This window comes from Arachis ipaensis, chromosome B2 (genome assembly GCF_059453495.1).
Source record: "Arachis ipaensis isolate K30076 ecotype BB chromosome B2, ASM5945349v1, whole genome shotgun sequence".
NCBI classification, from domain to species: Eukaryota; Viridiplantae; Streptophyta; class Magnoliopsida; order Fabales; family Fabaceae; genus Arachis; species Arachis ipaensis.
The window spans coordinates 2,203,701-2,229,180 of NC_142437.1; the positions used below are offsets into that span (position 1 = coordinate 2,203,701).

The 25,480-nt window shown below is 30.7% G+C and overlaps 1 pseudogene; it reads right to left on the bottom strand.

Annotated features, from left to right (window-relative positions):
- Positions 1 to 17,941: 17,941 nt before the first annotated feature.
- On the bottom strand, positions 17,942 to 25,001 carry LOC148572792 (AP2-like ethylene-responsive transcription factor PLT1; annotated as a pseudogene).
- Positions 25,002 to 25,480: the final 479 nt, after the last annotated feature.

The window sequence follows — 25,480 nt, forward strand, 5'->3', positions numbered from 1 at the left end:
TGCTGATGAGGGTCATCGATTTGGTCATATGACAACCAATATCTCTGAGTGCATTAATGCTGTTATGAAGGGTTCCCGCAATTTGGCAATCACGGGTCTTGTTAAGTCAAGTTATTTTCGTTTAGGTGAACTTTTTGCAAGGAAGGGTTCCGAGACACTGGCCCAACGTCAGGTCGGTGCTGAATTCTCACAGACATTGATGAAGGCCATAGAATTCAACTCGAAGCACGTGAACACTATGAATGTTTACCAGTTTGATCGATCGAGGACAAACTTCACGGTTGAAGAGTTAGCGACAATTCCTGGATCCAGATACACGACGACATTCAAATAATCATATGCAAAAGGTACAAAAGTAAACTAAACATAAATTTGTTAAAATTAAACAGTAATCACTTACATTCAGCATCCCGATCCCGTTCAGGGTACGCCTGTAATACCTCAGCCTGCTCTCGCCTGTGGCATTGTCAGGCCGGTACTGAACCCACTTACACAACCAACAACAATATTATTTTATCCATTATTATTAATTAACAACTTAATAATGATATGAATAATTTTGGTAAGTGTTTATAATACCTCTCGACCACCAGAAAGCGACGAGTATCAAAGCCATCGGGCCGTACTAACGGAATATGGTGGTAGGCCTAGGAAAGCATCAAGCTGACGCATCCTCCCAAGTTGCGTTGACCATGTTTCGTGGCCCGGCACATCTGGCGGTACAGCCATGCCAGCACAGCCGAACCCCACGACAACCGGCCACACGTATCAAGGTCCTCCAGCAGGGGAAGCCACCTGATATGCACCCGAGAGTCAGATGCAATTGGGAAGAGGATACCCCCTATCAACTGCATGATGTATCCTCTCGTGTACCTCATCAGGCGCTCCTCTGTGGCGTCCTGCTCTAGCTCTCCACAAACCGTATTATGGAACCAAGTGAGCTTCACAGTCCACTTCGTCTGTGACTGTCTGTCCTCTGGGCCGGGAACAACATCCAGAATATGCTCATATAACTCCTCAATGGTCCGTCCCTGATGGTGCTACTCCCACCCACCTATGCATCCACTCACAGGATCACTGTCAATCCTGAGTCCCAACTGATAGGCCACATCCTGTAGGGTGATAGTCATCTCCCCGCACGGTAGACGAAAGGTATGGGACTCAGGCCTCCACCTCTCTATCAATGTCGAGGCAAGCGACCAATCGTGCTCGAACTCGACCATATAGGCCATATACTCAAACTCGGCTCGTCTCAGATATGGCCTAATCTGCTCCAGCGGCCGTGTCATCAGATTCCATCTGGTGCGCAAGATTCGAGGCGCCTACCAAACAAAAAAAAAAGGTAAGAAAAAAGGGACGGTAAAGAAATATAATAACAAGTTCACTGCTTATTAAATACAATAAAATAAAAAAAAAGTAAAAAATTATACCACTCGATCAAGCCTCCCAACAATGTGCTCAGCGTGATCCAATCTATACATCTCATCCTCATATCCCAATAACTGTTGCTCCATCAAAACACAATCTAGTAAAATAAAATCAAACACGAAATTATTAAAAAATAAATTAAATGAAAAATAGCTTATAAACCTATTAATTTTAAGGTTACCCAATTTAATTGACGTCGTCATGTAACTAATTAATTTATAACTAACTCAACTCTAAATTTTATTGCTCACGTTTCTTTCTTATCTAAGTTAACCTAATTAATTATTCCACTAATTACCTTCTAATTCACAACGCAAGCTAATAACTCTGACTAAATTAACTAATAATATACTTTCTTATATTCATTAACATGTTTGTAGACAATAAACAGTAACTATACTGAAAAACGGTAACATAAAACAATCTACTTAACATAACAACACTTAAAAGTACGTCTAACTAACTAACATGTAAACAGTAAATCTGTTATTCTAACCAACAAAAAATCTATACCTAACAATTTTATCTAACATGTAAACAATAACTTTATATAAGCATAAGAAATAATTTTAATTAAGATAAAAAATAGACTATTATTTACTAACCTAGAATATCGTTCATACCAAACTTTACGAATATAGAAAACACAAAAAAGAATAATAAAAAAAATTTGAAAGAAAGAATAAAAGAAAGGAACAAAAGTCACCAAAAAAAAAAAGAAAGGAACAAATAAAAATGGTCCCACCAAATTTAAATAGTGTACCGAACTCATTATAGAGTGCCGAACTCATTATAGAGTTCGCCAAAAGTACGACAAATTTATTGTTGTTTTCAAAAAGCAAATTCATATCCTTAAAAATAAAGCTAAGAAATCTTTTTCAAAAAAATAATTAATTATTTTAATTTTTTTACGGAAAAAATCCCCATATATATAGTACAGAAATGTGTATCCTGTAGCAATTAATACTGTTAGCCATTCAGTTTATAAAGTCTAGCACCACTGCTTTCGAATCCGTAGACAATTATTTATGACAAAGAGAAGCAAAAGCTGCAAATGAATAACGATGCATTCGGTGTCAAATAAAGCACTCAATTTAACAAAATTAAGGTCTCTCTCTCTCTCTCTCTCTCTCTCTCTCTCTCTCTCTCTCTCTCATATTACTATACATATAATAACTATGATAATTATATTGTTAAAATTAAAATTATATTTTTTTATATTTTAATAATATTTTTAATAATAAAAAACATATTATTTTAATTTTTATAATATTTTTTAAAATTTGATAACTATCAGAATTATTATAGAATAAATATACTAATATATATATATATATATATATATATATATATATATATATATATATATATATATATTACACGTGTGTGTACATCCACTTTGAGAGACATAAGTGCTCTTTAATAATGAACCAAGCACTCACGTCCTTTATCATTTCATTTTGTATTTTTGTTTTATTTGAATCATTAGATATTTAAAGTAGATCAGTATCATGTCGACAATAAAAAAGTGTTTGTTATTAGTACACAAAATTTAAATATTAAATTAATTATCATATATTTGTATATATAAAAATATTTTATGTATATTAAAAATTAATAATAAATTAATCACTATATTTTTATCAATAATAATAAAAAAGATTTATCAATATTTTAAAAAATGATTAGAAGTTTTAGTTTATCTTTCTTTCTTTTTTATTTTAATCCGAATTTGATTAGCTAGATAAAAGACCCATGCATGCCCCAAACTCTGCATCGGGTAGTAATTGCTCCCGAACTTGAGTACTTTGTTATCATCATACCATCATGATCATGATAATGATCATCGATGACCTCCGTTTCTGAAGACATATGGAAATTTCGTTACGGTTTAATATATATTAACTAACTAAATTTCTATGTCGGTCTTTAAAATTAGTGTTGTGCATTAAAATGGTTCTTGAATTTTGAATAGACCAAGAAAAATAAAAAAAAAATTATGAAAGAATTATTTTGGTACATAATATTTATTTTTAAAAGTTAAACTAAATCACTTAAAGTGAAGGATTAATTTAGTGTATATATAATAATAATAGAATAGATTATTCATAAATAAATAATATTATAATATGTGGTATATATTTTTACGTGGCTGAATAAATTTGTAAAATGTGATATAACTCTATCTCCAAATTACGTATTATTAACAGATTTGTAATCATACAATTATATGTAGTTAAATTATAATATGACACATATTATTAAAAATTTATGTCATTAAATCACATCAACATGTTCTTAACAAAAAATAAATAAAAAATTGATATATTATATTTAAAAATATAATTAATACAATTAAAATTTTAAAAACAATTATAATATACAACATCAATTCAGATACCACTTTAAAAATGTATTCGTATTAACTTGGTTATGTAACCGTATTAAGAAAAACAAGTGAATTATAGACAAAAATCTAAAGATTTAAAGATTGCTTACGTGGCAAAATCTAAACCACACATTTTAAAACTATATTTTTCACTTAAAATTGTAACTTTTTACAGAAAAAAACGTCACCTAATAGAAAAAAGTAAATTAGAAGATTTAAGAGAAGAAATAATTAAGTTATCAAAATTAATAAATCAAAAATTAATGATTTTAACCAATGACACCGAATTCTTAAAATCAATACAAAATGATTTTTTTCAAAATCTTTATTTTACTATAAGTTTTATTGAAGGACTTCAAAAATCTGAAAAAACTTATTTTTCACACGGAATTTCTAAAAAATGTTACCATGGAAATGATTTCCCACATCTTTATCATACTTTTAATCCACAATTAAATTCTATAGTAGATATGCTTGAAGAAATATTAGTATCCATAAAATTTCAAAGAAATAAGGAAAAAGAGAATACCAAGGAAGAAAAATTTCAAAATATAATCAACATAACAGATTTAAAGGTAAAACCACCACTAAAGTTATGAATATTGAAGAAAAATTAGAAGAAGTTACAATGCTTTTTAAACAATTAAAAATGGCTCAAGAAAATAATATTATGGAACAGGAATTTCAAATAGAAGAAGAATTAGTAAATTCTGACAATATAGAAAATGAAGAACACATCCTAGATTATTCAAGTGACGAAGAACCAGCAATTCCAATACAAGTTAAAAATAATGAAGCTGGAACATCTAAGGATAATCAATCTCAATTTAAATGGGAAACAGGTTTTGATAGTTATGCTTTTAGAAAAGGGTTTATAAATAAAGATTCAAAATATACAAAAATACCATCAAAATACGTTCCTAAAATCTAGGAAATGGAAGGAGAGAGAATGCTTGACTTAGACTGTAAAAAGAATGAAAAAGAAATTTTCGAAAATTGGTTGAATTCCTTTTTATTAGAAGCCTTTACTAATCCAAAACTTAGTGAATTGTCTGGAAGAGATATCTGGAATTACATAGGTTTTCATACTAAAGGAACTATAAGAGATTATATGACATCAATAGAAAATCAAATAATAGAAGAATTAGCAACAAAAATAACAGCTTATGATAAGATATTATATATAATGATGATTCTATATAAAGAATTTTTTGGAAAAAATATTATAGATCATAGACAAGAAGTCTATAATAAAGAATATCAAGAAGCAAAAAACCATTTAGTTAATATTCAGATATATGATCTATGTAATGTGGAGTCTTATATATGTGAATATAGAATACATTATTACAAATTAAAAGAAGAAGATAAAAATCATTATCTTAGTATGTATATAACAAAACTTCCATATCCTGCTAATGAATTTATAATGGGAAGATTTATAAGAGAAATAAATAGAGGGACAATTGAAAATAATTTTGGTGGAGCAACCTTTGCAATAAGAGAGGAAATAAAAGAACGTTGTATGCAAGAAGCAACTCAAAAAATATTTGCAAATATAATTAGAATTTGCTGTCAGGATAATGAAGAGATACCCCAAAAATATGGTCTTAATAAAAATTTTCAAAGAAAAAGAAAATATCAATTTAGAAAAAGAAAATACTATCCAAACTGGAGAAAAAAGAGGTATTTTAGAAAAAGAAATAACAATAAAAACAAAAGACAAAAAAATGACTATTGCCCGAATAAAAAAGAAAATTGTAAGTGTTGGTACTGCCAAGAAGGACACTATTCAAATGAATGCCCGAAAAAGAAGGATAAAAAGGATCTTACTAAACAAATAGAAATTGCTAAGTCTTGTTTCATGGAACCATTAGAGGAATCTGATGATAACTTAGACTATATTTTTGAATATGTCTCAGAAACAGACTCAGAGACTGAGTAATAATGCCACATTTATTACTATAAAAATAACAAAAAAGTTTATAAATGCTTTCATAGATTCTGGAGCAACACAATGCTTTGCTAGTTCAAATATAAAACTTGATTGGAAAAAATTAAAGAAACCATTAAGAGTTAGAATAGCTGACAAATCAATACATAAAATTAACCAAAAAGCAGAGATGGCTGAAATTTTTATTCAAAATTATAGGTTCATTGTTCCATCTATATATATGTTAGACTCTGGAATGGATTTTATCATAGGAAATAACTTTTTAAAGCTATATCATCCATTCATTCAAGAATTAACATATATAGTTTTAAAAGCTCCACACGATTCTTCAATAAATCAAAAATCAAAACGTATAAAAATACCAACTACTACTATAGATAAGATCTTAAAATTTAAAATATTTTCTATATTAGAGGCATGTTATTTAAATTTATACTTTCAGATAAATATCCCAAAAAATAATCTTGAAATAAAGATAGAAGAACTTTTGGAAGAAATTTGTGCTGAAAATCCTTTAGATATTAAAAATACAAACAACGAATTAGTAAGCATTAAATTAAAAGATCCTACAAAAGAGATAAATGTTCCAAATAAAATTCCTTATTCCGCAAGAGATAGAGAAGAGTTCTCATTAGAATGTAGAGATCTTTTGGAAAAAGGAATTATAAGATTAAGTAAAAGTCCTCATGCGGCTCCAGCCTTTTATGTCGAAAACAATAATGAAATTAAAAGGGGAAAACGAAGAATGGTTATTAACTATAAGAAGATGAATGAAGCAACTATTGGTGATGCTCATAAACTTCCAAGAAAAGATTCTATTTTAGAAAAAATCAAAGGAGCAACTTAGTTTTCATCTCTTGATGCAAAATCAGGATATTGGCAACTTCGTTTAGACGAAGAAACAAAGAAATTAACTGCTTTTACTTGCCCAACAAAAGAATCAACAAGTGTGTTGCTCTATGAATGGAATGTATTACCATTCGGATTAAAACAAGCCCCAAGTATTTACCAAAGATTTATGGAAGAAAATCTAAAAGAGTTAAATGAATTTATTTTAGTATACATTGATGATATACTAATTTTTACAAAACAGGATAAAGAAGATCATCTTCAAAAATTATTAATAGTTTTAGAAAGATGTAAAAAAAAAGGATTAGTTCTTAGCAAAAGGAAAGCAAGAATAGCAAAACAAGAAATAGAGTTTCTTGGATTAATTCTATCCACTCAAGGAAAGCTAAAACTTCAACCAAATGTCCTAGAAAAGGTAAATTTATTTCCTAATAAAATAGAAGATAGAAAACAATTACAAAGATTTTTAGGGTGTATAAATTATATTTCTGATCAAGGATTTTTAAAAAATATAACAGAATACACTAAAAGCTTATTTCCAAAAATAAGTACTAAAAAAGAATGGAAATGGGGTGAAAAAGATAGTATGCAAATTCAAAGAATAAAAGAATTATGTGAAAAACTTCCAGAACTTTATATTCTAGAAGAAAATGACTACTTAATAGTAGAAACAGATGCTTCAGACATAACCTGGTCAGGATGTCTAAAAGCTAAGAAAGCTATAAAAAGTTTGGAACAAGAAAAAGAATCACTAGATTCTAAATATTCCCCAAAGGAATTACTTTGCAGGTATATTTCAGGGGCTTTTACTCCAACAGAACAGAGATATACCACTCATGAAACGGAAACTCTAGCAGCAATTAAATCTCTTAAGAAATGGAAAATTGATTTACTACCCAGAGAATTTACATTAAGGACAGATTCAAGTTACCTAACAGGTTTCATACGATATAATTTAAAAGTTGATTATAATCATGGACGATTGGTAAGATGGCAATTATTTTTGTTACAATATCCAATAAAAATTGAATATATTAAGGGTGACAAAAATGTTATTGCAGATACATTATTAACAAGAGAATGGAGTTCGTCTACAACGCATTAGATCAAGAAATTCAAAATTATGAGCAAGAACTCGAAAAATGCAAGCATTGTCAGCAAATAAGGACACAGATCCAATCTCTCAAGAAGGCCATTGAAGCAATGAAATCAACACAACAAGCAAAACCATCAGAGTTCAACCAGCTAAGCATGGTGGACAAATCAGGTGAAAAAAAAATTTCAGAAAATAAAACAATTGCTGAAATCATTAAAAAATCCACCCAAGATAAAAAATATTATGTAATTTATAATGGCCCCATGAAAGAAGTATATGATGCCTGGAAAAAAGCAGCACCATTCACACATCAATCAAGGATAATTCATAAAAGAGGATTTCTAACACTGGAAGAGGCAAAGGAATCCTTCAGGGAATATGAAGCTCTCCATCCAGAGCAAACCCTAAAAAGAGCAGATAAAGCTCCAATTCAAACCCAGAGAACAGGGATAATCAGAAACATTCCTACAAGGGCTGAAATCAAGGAAAAGAAAAGGGTCTGTAGATCAAATCTCAGAGAAACCCTTAACATAGTCCTGAATTGGACTGAAGAAAAAAGGGCAATTTTGGGATATTATCCTATTGCCAAAGAACAGCTAACAAAGCTGGTTATATTTCCAGATGCTTCCCCATCTGACACCTATCAGTTTTTTCAGTATGGATTAATTGATACAATTTTAATTTTTAATGATCTAAAAATTATTAGTGAGTTTCCTGCAGGATTCGTTGATGCAGTAAAGAGATTTAAAAATATGATTGACAATGTAAATCCAAGGGATATATCCCTAAAATTTACAAACAGTCAACCTATTTTTAATGAAGAAGAAGAATGCTTGGTTCCAGCACACCAAGTAATATTCATGTCCGTCTTCCCAGAAAATTTTCAACCAATTGATCAGATTCAAGATTTAACGATTTACAGTCATGAAGGAAGGCTCGCCAGCACATTAGCAAAGGTCTTTGAAAGAACTCAAAAAATAACGAAAGAATCTCACACAAGGATTAATTATAAAAGCAGAAGTACTCTGCTCGTATCCAGTAAAAGAAATGAAATTGAAGAAAGAGAGATGAGACTCCTGGTGGAATTTGAATCAGCATTCTACAGCTTATCTGGACTTTTAGAAAAGCTCCCTGAAGGGATAAAGAGGAATCTGTGCTATTTGATAAAAGACAGAGAAGACCACAAGTGCCAGCTATGTGCTTTAGAGATATCTGAAGAAAGCAATAATGAAACGGAATCAACTCACATGATGAAAGAAGAAGACAATGCATATGAGGGTCACATGATAAAAGAGGAGGACAGTGCATCTGAAGCATCTCTCAACATTATTGCATAGTGACGTAAGCACTTAGGTCATAGAGCACCAACAATGTAGCTGGTGAAAGAGAACAAACAATGACGTAAGCAATGACGTCATAAGAAGGGTAAGGATGGGAATTGTCCATCAAACCCAACTATTATAAATAGGTTGCTTAGGCAATTGTAAAGGCATCAGACAATAGGAAGCAGGAGGCTAAGAGTACTCATATGCTAGGAGAACAAGGAGGAAGCTGCCGAGGCGATTCTATAGTCTGAGAAAGAATTTCCTTAGGGAAAAAATAATTCTAAACTCCCCTCTGGAGTTAGTATCTATAATCTCCCATCTGGAGATAAAAACACCTTATGTAAAATATACTAAATAAAGGAAGTTTTTCTCCAAAAAGGTACATCTTCATTCTAGTCTTTCAATTATGAATTATTTAGAAAGTTTAGAATTAACAGAAGAATCTGATTATTATAGATTAACTGCTTTATTAGATAATGAAAAACAGGCTGTTCTAAAAACAGAATTAAATCTCAAATCAAATAAAAATTTTAATAAACAAAATCTTTTAAAAGAAGTTTTTAATAGAAAAAATATAATATACTATGGAAAAATTCAACTTGAAGCCCCTATAAAGATAAAATCCGCCAACGGAGAACTTGAAATAGCCTTGATAAATGATGAAGAATTGAGTAAACAGATTGAGAAAATTAAGGATCAACAAAAAAGATCTAAAATTGGATGGATTCATATTAGTACCATACAAGTCTTAATCAAATCTACATATATGAAAGGAATTAATTCACCAATAAGCTTAGCAATTTGTGACAAGAGAATTACTGATGACCCGATAGATCAAATAATTGGAATTGTTCATGGAAGCTTGGCAAACGTAAATGTTAAATTCAATGCCCATCTTGGATATGCTATACCTTTATCAACTGAAAATCTTGGAAGATCTATAAGTTTGGCTTATAAATTTCACAGAAAGAATCTAATGGAACAAGACGATGAACCATTTTCAATTACATATGCAATAAATTATGCTTTAACAAATAGCCATCATAGTATAATATTTAAAAACAGAGAAAGAATTTATGTCGATGAATTATTTCAGAAAATTGTGAAAACAGAAATACCAAAATATAAAGCTATTGAAAACCCAGTTCTATTATTAAAAGAACCATCAGGAAAATTAGTTTCACCGAATTTTCAAATAAGAGAATCTAAAATTAATAGCCCTTTAAGTTTATCTAAGTTAAAAGAAGAAAATTCTGAAATAAAAGAATTAACAAAAAAGGTCGAAAAATTAAATGAAATCTTAAACACTAAATTATGACAATAAATAAAGAAAAAATATATGTAACTTATCAAGACAAGAAACAAGAGCTCTTTGAAAGAGAAAATCGGTTGAATTATTTACAGTTTTCTGAAATAAATCAAAGAGCATTTGAAGCTCTAAAAATAATCTATGACAAGTTGAAAAGAGAAGTTGAAGAGCTAGAAAAATTAATAGAATCTCTAGAAAATAGTGATGAATCAATGATAGAATTTGCAGAAATTCTAAAATAAATAATGAAGCATACAAAGATTGAAAGACCAGAAAATAAAATAAAAAGAAAAAGGGTGAAAAATTAAAAAATAAAATAAAGGAGTATAAAAGGGAATTAAATAATCTTCAGATCGAAATTGATGACCTTATGATAAAAAGGATAGAAATAAGAATAAATATAAACAAGTTGGAGTTAAACTTAAAAAATTTATAAATGCCTGGAAAACCATATTATGACTTAAAAGAATTAAAGCTGTTAAAAGAAAAAATGGAGAATAAAGTTGAAAAATTAAAAAGATATTTAGAAACAACAGAAAGTGTAGAAATAAAAGAAGTTTTTGAAGATTTGAGAAATTATATTAAAGAAAAAGACAAACAAATAAAAGATTTTATATATAATAATCCATGCAAAAAAGAATATTATAAACTAAAACAAGATTGAAAAACTATAAAAATGAAATCAGAATACTAGTAATAGTAGAAATGGTCAACATTTTTTAAAAATTATTTAAATAAAGCACCACCAATCGAATCTATACAAATTATAAACTTATTCGAAGTAAAATATGAAGAGTTAATAGAAATTTCGAAAAAGAAAGAAAAGTCAAAAAATTGGTATCAGAGCCAAGTTAACGATTAAGGGTAACACTTTCTCTTTAAGCAACACTTTTAGTGATACGCTTTTAAATCAATAAACAACCAAATAAAAACAAAAATCTATAAATCTGTACCAAAATACATCTATACACTAAATGGACCCTAAAAAAAATCATACAATATATAATTTCGAAATACAAAAATGAAAGGTTATAAGGTATGCCGTTGTCCTTCTCAGAATATTAATATTCTAATACTTATAACTATTATTGAGATATATATTAAAATATAAAAATATTATTTAACACTAAAATTAACTATTAAAATTAATTATTAATATATTTATATATAAATATATATTATTTAATTTATTTATATATATATTAATATTTTAATATATATTTTATACTAATAATTAATTTTAATAATTAATTTTACTATACACCTATCATAATTGATTAAACAGTATATATGATCCAAATTAAGTTACCACATATGGTGTACACATAAAGATTGGAGGGTCCACGGATGACCATCAATTCGTTCCCTTCTGATTCCGATCCATCTTTGTTGATTTGGCAAGATCGATTGCATCAGTGAATTGAGCTGAAATGTTTTCTTTCTTGAAGTGACTTTCTATTAAACTATTCTTTCATCTTAGTACATGACAATAATAAGAAAATTTCATGACCCATAAATTTAACTCAATAAAATACACAAATTTAATTATAATTTTAGTTTTTATTTTATCTTATTTTTATCTTATTTTTATCTTTATCTTATTTTTATTTGTTTTTATCTTTTATAGGCCAATGCTCTATATATACTTAGTTTTACTTTCATATACAATTCAATCAATAAAAAATACAAAGTATAATATTCTTCTTCCCTTCTTTTTTTATTCTTTCATAATTTTATCACTCAGTTCTGGTTTTCTACCGTGGTAATGGCTGAATGATTTCATGTAATGTAATAATTTTCATTGCGTTTGTCAATGATGACATGAAAGAGATACTTGAAAAATGGTGAAAGTGTTGCTAATCTTTAGGCTCTTGATACTATTTTAATATTTTTTATCATACATTGATGAGAGAGCAAATCATCAGAATAAAAAGAAAGATGAAGCTGAGAGAATATAAGAGTAGAGAATTGAAAGAAATTGAGAATGTAAAAAAAATGAATTACTGAATTAGAGTTGCATTTAGCTAGAGTAGTGTTACCATTTATAGTAATTAGCTCAACAGCTTCTAACTACTTGTTAGTTAGTTAACTAGATACAGAAATTAGTTGCTAACATTTCTTGATTCAATTCTTGATCTCTATTTTCATCACATATTCTTATTCTATCCTTCACAATTATAAATTCAATTTACTTGTTGCAGTATTTTCATATGTTTAATGCTTCATAATATCAAAAAATTACAATGCCGATTTTAAATTTTATCCGCTCATAAACTTCATATTAAAAAAACTCGACCGTTGCATGTGATCTACTCATTCTATGACTTGTATTGAGACTTATAAACACTGCTATCCAATCCATTTTGAGTGATGTCGAATTTCAAAGCGCAAAGAAGTACGAAATAGTTCCAAAATACTAAAGCGATGTTTGTTTTTATATTTTTAATTTTATTTTAATTAATCATATTTTTTAATGATACACATTTTTTAAAATAAATATCAAAATTTGTTAATATATTTGTAAATAAGAAAAAAAATATTTTTTATTAATCACAACATATTTTTTATAATTATATAATATTTATTAATAAATATTTGAAATATATAATAGATATAAATTAATTAATAAATTAATTAAATTTAAAAATAATAGTTAACTTAATAAAAAATAAAATTAAAAAACACTTGTTATAAAATAAAATTTTATTTAATTATTTAATATTTTAATTAGCAAAGTTAACTGGTCAATTATCAATTCGGTTTTGACATATTAACATGGGAAGTATATGGGGGAGAGGGAGCCATAAATGAAGAGAGGGGAGTGGGGGCCGGGAGAGGGAAAGAGACAAAACACAAATTAAACGTAGGAAGATATATGGAGAAATGAATGAATGAAAGAAAGAAAAGGAAGTGGGTACCTACATGTTCCGTCTTTGAGGAGATATCCGTATATTATATTGATTGATCTCTCAAATGTAAGCAGTCAGCATCATCAATTCTTTCTCCTCTTCTCAGTTTGAGTTGTGCTGGAAATATAAGGAGCATGTACTGGTACTACTGTTTCCTTCAAGATTTTAGGTGGAGCCTTAACATTCAATTTTAATGCCATGGAGTCTCTGATCCATGTGGCTAATAAGGGAGTATTTATTTATCTATTTATTCTTTGTCTTTTAGTTTAGTTGCTTTTAAGCTTTCCCGCACATGTATCCTATGTTTGTTCGGGCAACGCAATGCAAGTGGACCATATTTTAGGCTAACCTAACTGCAAAGGTTTAATCCCCACGGCATCCGAACAATATTTACAGTTAGAGATATAGAAAAGTACAGTTAGACAATGAGAATACTAAATATTTCTGTATGAAAGTAGACTTTGAGATATAATTTGTTCTGTTGATACTTGAACTGGTTTTTCTTGGAGTGAAGGATGTGGAACGTCATCTTCTTGTGGGGAGGCAGCGTTGGATACCTGCAAAGAGACTCAAACGTTCAAGTAAGTATGAGTGTGAGAGAGTTTAGAATAGAATTAAAATAAATTGCGTACTATCTCTGTTGCAAGTTTGACGGGTCCATGGTTTGTTATTATCCGCACTTATTGGGATGGTGGTAGTCTGAGTTAGGGGTGTGCATGGCCCGGCCCGGCCCGAAGACCCGACCCGGTCCCGAACACTTTAGGGGCTAATTTGATATGATTTCATCGGGTCTAGGGCCGGGTATGGGTCTCAAAAGTAGACCCGGTCATTATTTCGGGTCGGGTCTGGGCCATAGCTCGGGTCACCCGAAATCGGTCCGGTAGCCCAGTCATCATACATAATTAATATTTTGTGTTATTAGTGATGGATAATGGCTATTATTATGTGAAATTTAAGTATTGTAAACTTTAATATTTTGTGTTATTAGTCATTATATATAAGACTATAAGTTAATATTTTATGTTTAAAATGCATAAAACTTTAGACTAATGCATAATCTTGTGCTATTTGTATTGATTTAAATATTTGGTGTTATTAGGCAATATTAGTATTGATTATGGTTATACTTTAATTTTAGAGAAGAGTTAGTTCTTATTATATTTTTCTAAGTGAATTTATCATGTCAAATAATGGTTCGAATTTTGGAAATTTGGATATTTTTACATGCTAACTTACAAGAAGGTATCAAGATAATATAATGTTAACGGCCCGGTTTTCACCCGGTTTTTACCCGGTATAATCGTGGCTCGAAAGTGTATAGGTTTCATCGGGTCTAGGGTCGGGTTCGGGTCTAACAAATAGACCCGGTATATATTTCGGGCCGGATCTGGGTCACATCAAACCCGGTTTCACCCGGCCCATGCACACCCCTAGTCTGAGTATAGAGTTTGTTAGAGAAGGTATCTACCAATTATACTAGATTCCGAGATATATGCGGTTTGTGGGCCAAGGGTTGAGTAACGGAACACTAAATAATATATATATATATATATATATATTTGTCTCATTAATTATCTGACTTTATTTTAAAAAAAGAGTAAAGTATCGTTTTTACCCTCAACGTTTGGGGTAAGTTCTATTTGTGTCCATAACATTTAAATCATCCTATTTGTATCCCTAACGTTTATAAAAGTGATTCAATGTTATCCTACTATCAATTATACTAACAAATTAGATTATATTTTTCAATTATTCTCACTTGGATGTATTCATTCTCAATTAGGTCTCAGTTAGATGTGTTCGATTTTAATATTATACCCACTATTTGTGTTTAGATTCAATTATGTTCCTAGAGAAGTGAATTATGTAAATGTTGTAGGAATTAGTTTTTCGGAGTGAATCATCGATTCTATCTCAGACATTTGTATTCTAACTTTAATAAGAGATTTTTAAAACTCAAACTAAAGCGTTCATGATGTGTAATTGACGACAGGATAACATTGAATCACTTTTACAAAAGTTAGGAATACATAGGATGATTTAAATGTTAGAGACACAAATAAGATTTACCCCAAACGTTGAGGACAAAAACGATACTTTACTCTTAAAAAAAATCACTATTTCTAGTAAAAAAAATTTAGGCACTGATAATATTGATGAAAAAATTTAAATAGATTTTTTATTCATCAAAATTTTGTTCTCTTTGATACTTTGAAGCAATAGTCAATTTTGAGCTCATGTCATTAATTAGATGCTATTCTTACATCACAATTCACAAGTAAGTGTTTAAAATTGGGAGAAAAGTAAACGCATCGGGCAGAGAAAATGTGATGTTTATTTAAAAGCAATCAATGAATTGAAATAACAGAAACTTAAAAACTACATTAAAATTGGTATGTAATTTAATAATGAATACTGTGAAACTTTAATTTAATTAACCTTTGACATGCTTAATCACTTTTGTGAGGGAGTGAGTATCCACTCTTAGCACGCAATACTAATATACTATATGAGTGCACAAAATATGAGTATACACACCATATCAAAAATCAAAGATTATCCAATGTCATATATTGTAATAAGATATAATAAGAAATTTATACTATGTGTGCAGGAGGGGAGCTTGAATTTGCAGGAAAGCTCTTTGCTAGTGCTTAGAATCCAATGTCATATATTGTAATGCCTAGGATCTCAAAACGTGACTGAAATTTTGGTAGAAAATTCATACCAATCAACAAAAAAAATAACATTATATATTAATCTGTAAGAAACACAATAAATTAAAGAGGATCAAGTCATATATAGATGTTGAATATATAGTTATATAAATAAATAAATCACACATAATTACAAGCCCTACAATATTTTTAAGCTATTGCAACATGTGCGATAAATAACACTTAAAAAGTGTTGTCTAAAGTGGTTAAAAGCATTACTTAAAATTTATTGCAAAAAAATAAGGCTAATACAACACTTTGTTAATAAGTGTTATTTTTTGTCAATTTAAAAAATATATAAAAAACGTTGTTTTAATAAATTAAACAAACAACATTTATAACATTTATATATTACTCTTTATAAGAGTTGCTTTTAAATATATAATAATAAACTTCTGGTGAAAAGCGTTGCTTAATTTTTTTTCATCCAAATTTTAATTCCTTCCAAATATTTTAATTCCCCTGAAACCAAAAACAGGAAAGAAAACAAGCGATAATTGATTCATCACCTCCTCACTCCTGTTAGTTTATTACTTAGAAACAGAACTCAAATCCTACTATTTTAGAATCAAAATCCTAACTCCAACCCTAGCTCAATTTCCCCAATTTGACTACATTGACTCGCGTTCTGCGTTCCTTTCTCTCGCCATTGTCCTGGAAGGTTCTTTCGAGTGGATGCGCCAGCTCCATGGAGGCTTGCTTGGGTGGCGTGTGTGAGTTTCATGGTTGATTGCGGAGGCGCGTTGGTCTCCGATCTCTCCCAGACAAACACTTGGATGGCGTTCAGAATCAAAATCATGAATAACCCTAAATCCCTAATTCCTAATCCCATCCCTAACACAATTTCCCCAATTTCACAACACTGATGCGCGCATTCTGCGTTTCTCTCTGCTCTGCCAAGTTCTGCTCTACTCCACCGTGTTCTTCTACTCTGCCGTGTTCTTCTCCTCGCATCGAGTTCTGCTTTGCTCCACCATGTTCTTCTGCTCGCGCCGAGGTTTGCTCTGCTCCGCTATGTTCTTTTGCTCGCACCTTGTTCTTCGTTCTCTCGTGCTGAGTTCTGCTCCATTCCTCCGTATTCTAAATTGGGAGAAGTAGCTACTTATGTAAAAATAGTGAGAAATGTGACCTTGTTTTTCTTTTTCTTAATGTTTCAGAAATTTCATGTAACTCAATTAGATTACAGAAATGCTATCTGCAGATAAATGTGAGGTATGTTCCTTTTGTCTTGAAATATGTCATTTAATTTTAAGTTTAAGAAATTGGAAGAATAAAATCTCAGTTGCTGCTATTTTATAGGCAGAGTTGTTAAGCAAGAAATATGAGGAGAAGTACAAACATTGTAGCGGAAATAACATCCAAATTGATTGTTGAAGAAGCTAAATTTCGTGATATACAGGTAATTAGAAATTTGCATTATTATTTGGCAAATAGTAAAAGGATTTTAGGGAAGAATGAATTGTTATTAGCCTTGCTTAATGGATATAAAAGTAATTATAAAGGTAAGAAGAATGAGATTTTGCAGCAGGAAGGGAGAGAAAAAAAGGATTTTTCTGTGGTCTGAGGTTCTTCTTGTGAGCATTTTGCTCCTACTTAATTGGTCTACTTAAAGAGCTTTTGTTTTTAGTAATTGACTGTGTGGGATTGGCTTGGTTTTTTCTAGTTTTGAAATTTTGGCTTGTGTGGGATTCATCTATATCGCCATCACAGTCGGTATGATGCTGCCTCTTTTCTTTCACTACAACATTTTCAGGCTGAGGCAACATTTAAAAAGTGTTGCCTAAAAGCTGACAAAAGGTTGCTTTTGATCTATGGCAACACTTTTAGACCTAAGGCAACGTTTTTGGACGGCGTTGCATATGCAGCTGTTGCCTTAGATCAAGGCAACACTTTTTTGTTTCAAAAGCAACGCTTTTGAGAGTAACACTTGGTAAGTGTTGCCTTTAGTTGAAAAACAACACCACTTCAAAAGTGTGTTTGAGACAACACTTTTGCAAGGTTGTCTTTTCTCATATTTTGACCACTACTAAAAAATGTTACCTATTTGTAATAAAATACAACCTTTTTATATGTTACTTATAAGTTTGAATTTGTAATACTTTAAAGTGTTGCCTTATAGTTTTGAATATACAATCTTTTAAAGTATTACCTTTTCTTTTGGATATACAACTTATACAAGTGTTGCCTTTTCTTTTGGATATGCAACCTATACAAGTGTTGCTTTTTCTTTTGGATATGCAACCATACAAGTATTGTCTAATATACAAAATATGCAACTAATAGAAGGGTTGCCTTTTTGGTAAAAATAAAAATTACTTTTGTAATAAAAATATAAAAAAATAAAATATACAATAAATTTTTTTGTTCATACATGTATAATTATTTTAATTAATAAATAAATTTATGCACAATAAAAAAAATTATAAAAGAGACAAAATAACTAATAATAAAATTCTAATTAAAATATATATTAAAAGTTCAATTAGTATTTTAAATACATGATGTGTAAAAACAGTGATAGATACAGAATTATATATAGAATTAATTGATTGAAGTGAAGCATCAAGATACATCGAGTAAATTACATAAAAATTGGTAGTAGTGAATGTCCCCCAATACTTTAATGCAGCCAAATCATAAGCCCTAGCTGCTTTATCTTCTTTATCATATTCACCTACATATATATATACATACAAATTAAATAAACTAGAGTCTCCCTAAACACATAATAACAAGAAGGAATCAAAGAGAGACTCTTACCCAAATACACTGAAGGAAGAGAGAAGTTGCATTGCATTCATGAAAATCACAAGAGAAAAGTCATAAAAACCTTGATTGAATGTAAAAATAAAATAAAATAAAATAAAATAAAATAAAATAGTAGACACACACCTTGGCGACCTTTTCTTGATTGTCCTTCCCTTCTACAGCTATTATCCGAAAGATGAGCTTCATATCTTCCAGTCCATCTATGTCTATTTATTTATTTCTTTCATCAATTAATATATTGGAATATACAAGGCAGGAATTTCCAAATTAAACACAATAATGAAATTGAAACCTTGTTACGCCACGGTATATTGAAGTTCTCTGGCCAAAGTATCTAGAGTTCTTCCATTAGAAGGTAGGGCTTCAATAATGCTGTTATTGTCACAGCTGGTTGTTGATGAATCCTTATTACTACCACTTCTCATGGACAATGTGAGTGCTTGCAGATTATTATTTGTTTGAAACTGCTGCACACAATATAAAGTGGAGCACTAGGATGCATCAGTGGCCAAAATAACAATAAAAAAAAGCACTTAATATTAAGAACAATGAAGATTCTTAATTAACTATTTTTTTTAACATTTGCACAAAAAAATTTCATCAAATAACTAGAAAATCAATTACCTGTGTCCCAAATAGTAAGCTTTTTTATATGGTATATAGCAGTATTTCTGTATATGGCATATAGCAGCATCTGAAGTACCCCAAGTGCAAAATCCAACACATTTGGTAGCTGACAATTAATTACTCAATTAATAAGTCAAGTCGCTTTCAAATTCTTTAACTTTATATTCAAACTAATAAAGTTGGTGTACTTATGGCAATACATATATCACTGAGAAATAAACCATATGCAAACCACATAACCGCACTTAATGTGAGGAAAAATGACAAATTGAATGGCATAAATTGAACACTCTTTGTTCTTATAACATGTGCCTGCATCACGTACAATAATAACTAATCACAAAGCTAATAACAAGTATGATATTAAGAAATTAATGAAATTAAATGATAATTAATCACTGACCACAATGCTTAGAGGTGCTGCAAAAACAGAGCAATCATAAATTAACAAAACACAAAGAAACTACTATTCTTAATTAATAAGCCCTTTAATTTCTTGTCCGCCCTCATCACCACCCTCATTTATATACCACCTGGGTTTCACTTTTCTTTTCCCTTCTCCACATACTCCTGAATCCTCCATTTTTTCTCTTCTACAAATTCATTGAATCAAAATCAGGTTCTTCTTTCTTTCTAGTTGAACAATAACCACGTACTTAAACCATTAATTTAGTCCTTACTCATATTCTTTCTTTCTTTCTTGACCAAAATCCATTGGCCTATAAGGCTATAAATCATAGTACAAATGCTACACATTTTCTAGGAAAGAGCCATTTCTTTTTCCTCTAAACAGTTTTCATTGGTGGGGTATGTATGCTACCTATTAATTAATGACGTGTTTTAATGTTCAAGATCTGAGAGAAGAAGAACACATTACCCTGCATTCTCTTTACTAACATCTGAATCTGAATATGGATCTTGTAATGAGAAGACACATGATTTATGTGTCATTGTCAGAATCAGAATCTATTTATAATAACTGAGAAGCCATAACCAAGTTACCTTCATGTTTGTTGTTGCCAAAACAGATTTCAAGTTGTGGTTGGCTTTTCCCAAGTCTATATTTCTGCAATGACCAGAAAAACAAAGAAAATATGATGGTAAAAGAAAAGAAGTCCATGATATTTGGAATGAGTGAAAGCAAAAATAAAGGGAAATGCCTATAAATGGCTCTTGAGATGAATTTGCAAATATTATAGCTATGAAAGCAAACCTACAAAATTTTCAAAAAGAGAGAAGCAGAAAAAAAGAAGTGAACGTAATTAGAAGCATGGCAAAAAACTTAGCGCTAACTCAATTGAACTGAAATATAGCCCAACAAAAAGAGAATTTCAATTCCAAACTCAATAAAGAAATAAAGACCATACCTCTGCCAAGATGGTAGGGTGAGCATTGTGTATGCGAGTTTGATCTTATTGGCAACTCCCGAAAGGGATTTAAAATTTGCAGCTACCTTCCTTACGGCCAAGGATTCGACAGGGTGCTGCCAAGCCCATTCAAGCTGCAATCCCCCAATCAAAATGTGTTAAAATCTGGCTATAATCCCCATTTTTTTTTATTTCTTCATGTATCAATATAATATACCCTATTCATATAAAATTACTCATATGTCATATATTAAATGTCCTAATATTTGTAACAGAATCCAATTTAGGACATTTGCATTATTTCATAACGAGCTATTTATTTTATTTTATTTGGGTAAATCAGAAGGTATATTATAGCTCTATCCTATTCTAACATTTTTCTCTTTTCCTTCACTCCTTAACTTCTCCTTTCTAGCTTCTCCTTTCTCTTTCATTAATCCTTCCACAATTATTTTCTATTTTAAATTCTTGGATTTCCAGCATACTTTCATATTCAGCAGAATCTAATTTTCTGTTTTCAAATCTTCAAGTGAAATATTTTCAGTTAGTACATTAACCAATGATCTTAATAACAACCATCACAATGCCATGAATATCCAACAGAATGTTCATAACTGCCACCTAAATTCGTCAAGAGCACTAACTGATTTTGGTATATTCATTAGCAAAACCATTATCTTAATAAACAACAAAAGGCTTGGCGCTGAGCAAATCAAACCAAATCACGTTTGAGAAACAAAATTCTCAGCAACCAAAGTCCATCAAGATCTAAAAGAGAATAGCATTCTCACCCCCCTTAACACTGGTATGCAACAATAACTAGCTCCAAAATAGTGGAGAATAGAAAGGGAGATGAACAATGAAGAAGAATATGCAAACAAGAGTGTATACATAACATACCTTCCGGAGGTGGAAGACAAAAATCAGCTGAAGAAAGCTTCATTTTCAGCAAAATTTCAAAACTAGAAAAAACCAAGCCAATCCCACACAGTCAATTACTAAAAACAAAAGCTCTTTAAGTAGACCAATTAAGTAGGAGTAAAATCCTCACAAGAAGAACCTCAGACCACAGAAAAATCATTTTCTTCTCCCTTCCCGCTGCAAAATCTCATTCTTCTTACTTTTATAATTACCTTTATATCCATTAAGCAAGGCTAATAACAATTCATTCTTCCCTAAAATCCTTTTACTATTTGCTAAATAATAATGCAAATTTCTAATTACCTGTATATCACGAAATTTAGCTTCTTCAACAATCAATTTGGATGTTATTTCCGCTACAATGTTTGTACTTCTCATATTTCTTGCTTAAAAACTCTGGCTATAAGCTTCTGCAGCCTCTTCTTCCGTACCTGCATGCAACAATTTTTCTTATATTCACATTATTTCTTATAATTCAGCTTTCATTTTTCTCTATTATTTGTATTTCTTACTAAATGTTCCTAAGTAAAGATCTTTGTTTCCGGCGACCCTTCCAATTCTTGCTTGCCATCTCCCATGTTGGTGATGCCTAATAATAACAATAATAAATTATATAAACTCCATTGGTGATGATTACAGAATATAGATTAGATAAATTAAACTTGATTAGAAACCTTGTAACTCCACGATACATTGATGCACCTCTCGAGAAACCATTACTTTTCCTGCAATTGATGAACAAAAAATAATTGAGTTTGAATAATATTCTACTCAAGAATATTCACTGCACTAGTACAACCTTCTTATGGCGGCTACAAATTCTTGTCTTGTCATGTGTTTCATTTCATCCAATTCCTTCTCATAGTTGCTGATATGTAAAAACAGTGATAGATACAGAATTATATATAGAATTAATTGATTGAAGTGAAACATCAAGTTACATAGAATAAATTACAGGAACGTTGGTAGTAGTGGATGTCCCCCAATACTTCAATGCAGCCAAATCATAAGCCCTAGCTGCTTTATCTTCTTTATCATATTCACCTACATATATATATGCATACAAATTAAATAAACTAGAGTCTCCCTAAACACATAATAACAAGAAGGAATCAAAGAGAGACTCTTACCCAAATACACTGAAGGGAGAGAGAAGTTGCATTGCATTCATGAAAATCACCAGAGAAAAGTCATAAAAACCTTGATTGAATGTAAAAATAAAATAAAATAAAATAAAATAGTAGACACACACCTTGGCTACCTTTTCTTTATTGTCCTTCCCTTCTGTAGCTATTATCCCAAAGATGAGCTTTATATCTTCCAGTCCATCTATGTCTATTTATTTATTTCTTTCATCAATTAATATATAGCAACGTACCTTGAAATTACTTTTCCATCCTAAGAAATTGCTTGTTAAACACTCTAAAATTGAAAGATGTGTCACTGACCCACCATAGCTGCAAAAAAGCACAAGATAGTTTTGGTTTACGCAACCGAAAGTCCTAAAGCATAAAAAAATGGATCTAAATGGAATTCTTTCATATATAGCAACGTACCTTGAATGTTTCCCAACCTGAAGCAGAAGCTGAAGTACAGTTGGCAACAAGATCAGCTCCTCCTCCATTTTTTGCGGCGAGACATTTCTGGAACTTAGTGGCATTAGCTGCACTTGAGTTCCATCCTGAAATCATAAGGAGTTCTATTAAATTTGCAAATGAAGTGGACCTTAATAAAGAAAGAATCATAACAAGAGACCTTTGTTGGCATTTCCATCAAAGAGAGAAGGTTTCATCCATCCCTCAGCAAGCAACCAATTTCCTAGATTCACAGCTTTGTATGGCAAATTTTGTGCAACAAGAACAGAATAAGGAGGGTGTGAGAGGCATAAAGCCAACAAGAAGGCAAACAAGTATCTAAATGCCATTCTAAATTGTTTCGTGGATAAGATTGTAAAGAATCACAGAATTTATAGCCATGGTTTGTAAATCAATATCATACAATAAAGCACATTAAGTTTGTATTAAAAGAGGAAAGACAAATTGTAATGACTTGACCCAAGTGTTAACCAAATTCAGATATTCATATTATTAATTACTAATTAGACACCGGTATCATAGGCACTAATAGAGCCACTACCATAGTCAAATGTGGATATAATCACATCTAAATGCATAATGAGTGAGAAAGAATATCAAGAAGAATCAACCCATAGAAATATCTTACGAGGTTATGACGCAACAATTTGCTATATACACACAATTTGCACTTAGTGTTCACCAAAGATCCATAAATATTTTTTTTATCAATCTCCTTCAAGATAAAAACAAAAGCCAAACACCAAGCACAGGGGATAGAGACAAACTCAGGGCATAAATTAATAGTATGAACACTTTAATTATCTTATATGAGACAAAAGACACTAAAACAGGGACTGGCGACAAACTCAGGACATAAATTAACAAATTGAGGAACGACAGCCTACCTGGAGGACTACAGCAACAAGCACAGAGGCAAAGATGGCGACAAACACAGAGCAGTAGTTAAGAGGCAAAAAGGCAACAACAACGGCAGAGAAATAAACATTTATGAGACTTGTAATCCAATTTGTGTTTGTTATATGGTCTTAGAACATGAAGTATCTAAAAGGATAATAATTAAATAAGCTATCAATTCAGATCATGAAGTATTTATCAGCGGACCTAGCTAGCTAAACCAAAATTACTTTAATTTCAGGATGATAACCGTAAATACATATAGAATTAGGCTATAAAATATGCAGTTATATCATTATGATCCAATAAACAAGTTTATATAATAGAACTCATACAACAATTGCTAAGGGAACATTGCAAGTCAACCAAGAGTAAAAGTTCAATTTACCAAATAAGAAAGAATACTAAAATGCTGAAGTTAAAGTTCACAACTCCACATTTCATAATCACAAAATCTGACCAAACCCTTAAATTTACACAATAACGTTCAATATTAAATTCTACAGAGAGATTTCAATCCAAATAAACACAGTGAGAGTAGAACCAATTACTTTTAATTTGTAGCTACACACCGTGAGAGTAGCTACCTCAAAACTAACGTGCACAAGTTTCATATAACCAAAAATTAGGATTCAAAACCAAAAAAGTGCTAAAATAGAAAAGAAAAACAGAGGCAGAATCATTAATACCTGCAGAATAGTGACTGGCAATGGTGAATACTAGCAGAAGAATGCCGGCAAATTGGAAGAAATCAGAGATGAAGGGCGAGCAGTAATGATCGAACATGAGAATCTCAAAATAGAGAAGCTCAAAGCACGAGCAGAAACGCGAGCACTGATAATCGAGCATGGCGATGGCGATTAAATATCACCAAAAAGCTATAATAGCAACATCAACATTATTAAAATTAGGATTTAAAGCGCGAAAAAGAAAAAGAAAAAGAAAGAGGTAGAATCATAGGTATTTGCGGAACAGTGACTAGTGGTGATGAACAAACGCCAGTAAAATCGAAGAGTTTAGAGATGAAGACAACGAATAGTGATGATCGAAGCTCAAAACTAAAGAAGAACACGAGCAAAACGATGAACACAAGCAGATTAGGGCAAACCGCGAACAATGATGAACGAGCAGAGAAGAACGCACATCAATGTCTCCATTGCCATAATCGAATTCAAGATTGTGTTTAGGGATTGTGTGTTAGGGTTAGGGATTTTGTGTTTGTGTTTCGATAAAGAGAGGAACACGAGGTAAAATGTGTTGAAAACAGAAATGAATGAAAAAATAGCTCAGCAGAAAAAGAAAAACTCAACTAAAAAATATACTAGCTG